Genomic DNA, 7,115 nt, shown 5'->3' on the forward strand with positions numbered 1-7,115 from the left:
GAATGGCTCCCTTAACATGATGTGGAGATGCCCTTAACATCACAGGGCTTTTACAGGACTGGTCTCCGTTTGATGTGGAGATGCCGGCATTGGACTGGGGTAAACACAATAAGAAGTCTCACAACACCAGGTTAAAGTCCAACAGGTTTATTTGGTAGCACAAGTCACTAGCTTTTGGAGCGTTGCTCCTTCGTCAGGTAAGCGGGAGTTCTGTTCACAAACAGGGCATATAAAGACACAAACTCAATTTACAAAATAATGGTTGGAATGCGAGTCTTTACAGGTAATCAAGTCTTAAAGGTACAGACAATGTGAGTGGAGAGAGGGTTAAGCACAGGTTAAAGAGATGTGTATTGTCTCCAGACAGGACAGTAAGTGAGATTTTGCAAGCCCAGGCAAGTCGTGGGGGTTACAGATAGTGTGACATGAACCCAAGATCCCGGTTGAGGCCGTCCTCATGTGTGCGGAACTTGGCTATCAGTCTCTGCTCAGCGACTCTGCGTTGTCGTGTGTCACGAAGGCCGCCTTGGAGAACGCTTACCCGAAGATCAGAGGCCGAATGCCCGTGACCACTGAAGTGTTCCCCAACAGGAAGAGAACACTCTTGCCTGGTGATTGTTGAGCGGTGTTCATTCATCCGTTGTCATAGCATCTGCATGGTCTCCCCAATGTACCATGCCTCGCGACATCCTTTCCTGCAGCGTATCAGGTAGACAACATTGGCCGAGTTGCAAGTGTATGTATCATGTAGCTGGTGGATGGTGTCCTCACGTGAGATGATGGCATCCGTGTCGACGATCCGGCATGTCTTGCAGAGGTTGCTGTGGCAGGGTTGTGTGGTGTCATTTCTGTTTGACAGGGATCTCCTCCCACCCTATTCCTTGCAAGTCAATCTGCCCATCCTGCTATTTCCTTCTTTCTCAGAATACAAAAGCCAAGGCAACATGATAAACCTGTGCAAAAACACTGGTTGGACCTCCAATGGAGCATTGTGTCCAGTCCGAGAACCATACCTTCAGAAGGATCATAGAATCCCTACAGTGCCTAATTTAAATGTGGATTACAGGGTCAAAGGTAGGGTTCTGAAGACTGTGGAGGAACAGAGAGATCTTGGGGTCCATATCCACAGATCTCTAAAGGTTGCCACTCAAGTGGATAGAGCTGTGAAGAAGGCCTATAGTGTGTTAGCTTTTATTAACAGGGGGTTGGAGTTTAAGAGCCGTGGGGTTATGCTGCAACTGTACAGGACCTTGGTGAGACCACATTTGGAATATTGTGTGCAGTTCTGGTCACCTCACTATAAGAAGGATGTGGAAGCGCTGGAAAGAGTGCAGAGGAGATTTACCAGGATGCTGCCTGGTTTGGAGGGTAGGTCTTATGAGGAAAGGTTGAGGGAGCTAGGGCTGTTCTTTCTGGAGCGGCGGAGGCTGAGGGGAGACTTAATAGAGGTTTATAAAATGATGAAAGGGATAGATAGAGTGAACGTTCAAAGACTATTTCCTCGGGTGGATGGAGCTATTACAAGGGGGCATAACTATAGGGTTCGTGGTGGGAGATACAGGACGGATATCAGAGGTAGGTTCTTTACGCAGAGAGTGGATGGGGTGTGGAATGGACTGCCTGCAGTGATAGTGGAGTCAGACACTTTAGGAACATTTAAGCGGTAATTGGATAGGCACATGGAGCACACCAGGATGATAAGGAGTGGGATAGCTTGATCTTGGTTTCAGATAAAGCTCGGCACAACATCGTGGGCCGAAGGGCCTGTTCTGTGCTGTACTGTTCTATGTTTTATGTTCTAGTGCAGAAGGAGGGCATTTGGCCCATTGAGCCTACACCAACAACAATTTCACCACCTCCCCATCCCACATATTAACCCTGTTAATCCCCCTAACACTAAGCACGGCCAATCCACCAAACCCGCACCCGGGGTGTGGGAGGAAACCCACACAGACACGGGGAGAATGTGCAAACTCCACACAGACAAGGAGAGTGCGAGAGGAGGACTCCAGGACAGCCAGTCGGCAACACCTCGAGGAGAGTGTGAGAAGAGGATTCCAGGACAGCCAGTCTGCAACACCTAGAGGAGCGTACAAGAAGAGGACTCCGGGACAGGCAGTCAGCAACACCTAGAGGAGAATGCGAGAGGAAGACACTAGGACAGCCAGTCAGTAGCACTTACAGCAGTGGTTTCCAATCTTTTTAGTAACACAATACACTGAAACCATGGTCATGCAGTTGGTTTGCCCAGGCTAGAGTAAAGGATCAGGGTAGCCGATGAGGTTAAACCAAGGCATCGCCTGATGCAATTTTTCAATGCCATCTCGGCTTTTTAGACTAAGATAAAACATCAAATCAAGCCCAAGATGGGGTGCAATGCCTCATTTTGTCAGCTTGGATCTTGTTTGCATCTCTTATAGGGACCTTGAATGGATTCAATTTGAATTTGGTTTTTGGAGCAAGCACGGGACGGATTTGGGATTGTCAGACCATTCTGAGCATTGGTTTTGTTACTTTAAGAAAGGAGTAAAAATAAAAAACACACTTCGATGAGGGAAATAATTTCCCTGGTACACCCACCTTTCCTAGCCCAGAGTCTGCGCCATTGAGCAGGTGAGATTTGCTCCAGAGAGCTCGGTGATCAGTAGTCTGAAGGAAGAAGATGGCTCAGTAAAGTCATCACGGTTTGTCATTTTGAGGATCAGCATATCCTTTAATGTCAGACTGTAATTTTTTATTATTATTCATTTGTGGGACATGGGTGTCTCTGGCTGGCCAGCATTTATTGCCAATGCCTAGTCGGCTGAGGGCAGTTGCGAGTCAACTACGTTGCTGGAGCTCTGGAGTCGCATATAGGCCAGACCAGATAAGGACGGCAGATTTCCTTCCCTAAAGGACATTAGTAAACCAGCTGGGTTTTTCCAATAATCAACAGTGGTTTCATGGTCATCAGTAGACTCTTAATTCCAGATTTTTTTTATTGAATTCAAATTCCACCACCTGCCAAAGTGGGATTCAAAGCCAGGTCGCCAGAACGTTAGCTGAGTTTCTGGATTAATAGTCTAGTGATAATACCATTAGGCTATCGCCTCCCCATGAATTCCTCAGGCAGCACAGTCTTTCAGCCCTTCCTGTCCCCTACCACAGAGATCTTAGAGGACAGACAGTAGGAGAGTCTGGACATACTGCTAACGCTGGATGAGTTGACTAACACCCTCAAAACCTTTGAGAAGAGTAAAATTCCCAGAACCGACGGCTTATGGACTGAGTTGTATTTGCCTCTGTGGGACTGGATCAGCCCAGACCCGCTGGAGGTATCCAAGAATATGCTTCCTACCAGGAACATGTCAGAATCCATGGGGAAAGGCATCATTATCCTCATCTACAAATGAAAGGGAGAAAGGGAAGAAATTGGAAACTGGTGATGCATCTCATTGTTGAATGTAGACTATAAAATTCTGTCCAAGATCATCGCCAGTTGGGGTCAGGTCTGCTCTGGAGTTGGTGATCCACGTAAATCAGATCTGTTCTGTTCCCGGCAGGAAGATCTCTGTTAGACTCAGGGATACGATCGCCAATGTGTGGGACAGGGATGTAGATACCTTCCTCATCAGCCTGGACCAGAAAAAGATTATCACACACCTACATAATGGATGTGATCTCCAAAATGGAGTTTGGAGAGGGAATCTACAATTGGATCCAACTGCTCTACACAAACATCAGTGACGTAGTTTCAACCAATGGGTGGGAATTGGAAAGCTTTCGAATTAAATCTGGAGTCAGACAGGGCTATTCACTCTCTCCTGGCTTGTTGTGTGTTGTATAGAACCCTTTGCTGAGTCCATCAGGGAGGATTCAGGCATAAGAGGGGTGCGATCCCCAGCAGCGGAGGCAGTCCCTACACATGGATTATGTCACCGTCTTCTGCTCGGATCCGCCATTGGTGCACAGACTGATCAACATTTGTGACCAGTTCAAGCTGGCCTCAGGTGCTAAGGTAAGTAATGGCAAGAGTGAGGCCATGTTCATTGGGAACTGGGCAGAACTCTAAGTCTCTTTTACTGTTAGGTCAGATGGCCTGAGGGTGCTGGGGATATGGTTCGGAGGGCATGTGTTAGAAACTGGAAGGAATGAGTAGGTATAATAAACCAAAAACGTGGTACATGGGAGCAATTCTTCCTCTCTATTGCAGCTAAAGACCTGGTTATCAGATGTGAGGCACTCTTGGTGTTGCTTTACGTGGTGCAGGTCTGGTTTATTCTTCACTCCTGCGTTGTGGAAATCACCTGTGCCATTTTCCACTTCATTTAGAAATCAAAAAATAGACTGCATTCGTAGGGACACGATGAACAAACCTCTCGATAAAGGGGGGAAAAACATGCTCAACATTGCCCTAATCCTGATGGCCACCTTTGTGTGTGGCTGCATCAAGCTGTGTGTAAATCCTCGGTATGCAAATACCAAGTACTGAGGTTCTACCTTTCCCCTGTGTTGCGAAGGATGGGTCTGGCCATGCAGCTGCAGAACACTCCAAGTAGCTGGACCGTACTGTCCCTCGTGAAAAACATTATGCAGAAAAATGTTTTTTACCACAAGTCCATCATCAGGCAGTGATCTGCACAGAATGTCCTAGAGATCCGATGGGAAAAGGAGATGGTAGGTTCCGTTGGATGGAACCTGGGGCAGACTGTCAAAATCATTTGGCAGGATACCTCATCACCAGAACTTTCAAACAAGCATCAATATCTCGCTTGGCTGATGGTGAGAAAGGCCCTTCCTGTCAGATCCTTCCTACATGCCTGGAGTCTCACCCCATCTGCACATTGCCCTTGAGGTGGCAGTGGTGGGAAAGAGACCATTGTCCACTTTCTTGTGGAATGTTATTTTGCAAAGAAGGCCTGGAGAAAGCTGAGATAGATTTTGTTGAGGTTCATCCCGAGCAGCTCCGTGATGCAGGACTCTGTGCTCTATGGGCTGTTCCCAGGGACACATACTGAGACAAACATCAGATGTTGTTGGAGGAGCATCAACTCAGTGAAGGGTGCTCTTTGGTCTGCCCAATACTTGTTGGTCTTCTGGTGCAGAGAGTTGCCCCAACCAAGCGTTTCAGACTGGCACATTCTAAAGCCCAAGCCTACACACTAAGGGTTGCACTAAAGCTTGGGCCAGCCGCTGCAGAGATGCAATGGGGAAGGGCACTGTCCAAGACCTTTCAGCCACAGTGAACTGAGGGGAGCAGAACCCGCTCGGGCTGAATGACTCACTGAGGAGCTGAAAGACTCACTTACTGGGGAGGCGATGGCCTAGTGGTATTATCCCCTAGACTATTAATCCAGAAACTCAGCTAATGTTCTGGGGGTCCAGGTTCAAGGAACATTATGGCAGATGGTGGAACTTGAAGTCATTAAAAAAGATCTGGAATTAAGAATCTACTGATGACCATGAAACCATTGTCGGAAAAACCCAGCTGGTTCACTAATGTCCTTTAGGAAAGGAAACCTGGCGTCCTTACCTGGTCTGGCCTACATGTGACTCCAGAGCCACAGCAATGTGGTTGACTCTCAACTGCCCTCTGAAATGCCACTCAGTTCAAGGACAACTAGAGATGGGCTATAAATGCTGTGATGTGGAGATGCCGGCGTTGGACTGGGGTAAACACAGTAAGAAGTTTAACAACACCAGGTTAAAGTCCATTAACTTATTGGGTTCATGGCACACTATTTGTAACCCCCACAGAGTTTCACTGGCTGTCTTGTCTGGAGACAATACACATCTTTTTAGCCTGTCTTGATGCTCTCTCCACTCACATTGTTTTGTTTCTTAAAGACTTGATTAGTTGTAAGTATTCGCATTCCAACCATTATTCATGTAAATTGAGTTTGTGTCTTTATATGCTCTGTTTGTGAACAGAATTCCCACTCACCTGAAGAAGGGGTTTGCAGCTCCGAAAGCTTGTGTGGCTTTTGCTACCAAATAAACCTGTTGGACTTTAACCTGGTGTTGTTAAACTTCTTACTATAAATGCTGGCCAGTCAGCAATATCCATGTCCCACAAATGAATAAAAAAGCATGTATACAGTGAATATTACATGTATCTCAGTTGTATTGAAGCACTCCTGAGTGCAACTTGACCTATGTAGTCAACTTTTAATTACTTTTGTGCCATTTGTAAGGTCCTTTTTGAATCGTCTGTAATGTTTCTTTGACTGTATTGAAAAACCTCAGAGTAGAACTGATGTATGTAAAGAACCTGAATATTTGTGTGATGGTCACTTTGGAATGTTTGTAATGTTCTTTCAGATATTCTATGAATAAAGTATATTTTTGCAAAAGAAAAGTGAGACACAGCCAGAAAAGTGGCCTTGCCCTGTTGCAGTAGTTGAGGCTACAAGTAGAGGCTAATTGGTAATTGGCTGATTGGCTATATTTTTATTTATTTATTTTTGTTATTTTCATGTCTTCCATTGTTTCATTTTTCAACTTTTTAAAATTCTTGCTTTCCATCCTTTCACCCCCATCACTAAATCCCCTCCCTGCACCCCACGAGGGCTATCTGTTACATGTCTCAGGTTGTCTTTTGACATCTGCTTACCTTTGTTCTACCATTTATACATTCTGATCCCTTATTGGCCGCTATCAGCACCCTTCTTAGCCATGGTTACCACCATTTACATTCCCTTTGTCTTTTTGTCAATGACCTCTATGTCAATCTTTCCCATCTCCACCAACTATTGGCCCTCTATCAGCAGCCCCCAGCCCCGGCTTCCTAACCACAACTATTCTCTCTTCACAGATGCTGTCAGATCTGCTGAGAATTTCCAGCATTTTCAGCTTCTGTTTCAGATTCCAGCATCCACAGTAATTTGCTTTTATCTGATTGGTAAGTAGTGGGTAAGGTGTTTTTCTCAAACTTAAAGTCACATAAAGTCAAATAAGAGTTCCAGCTTTTTGAAAAATGACGTAAATAATTTTCCACTTGGAATAAATTTAATGTAAGAGTCATTTAACTCAAAGTATGAGTGGAGAGGCCCTGTCCAAACCATTGCCCCTTAACATTCAATGGGATTATGATCACTGAATCCCCCACTACCAACATCCTGGGGGTTACCATTGAC

Source organism: Mustelus asterias, chromosome 4 (assembly GCF_964213995.1).
Source record: "Mustelus asterias chromosome 4, sMusAst1.hap1.1, whole genome shotgun sequence".
Lineage (NCBI taxonomy): Eukaryota > Metazoa > Chordata > Chondrichthyes > Carcharhiniformes > Triakidae > Mustelus > Mustelus asterias.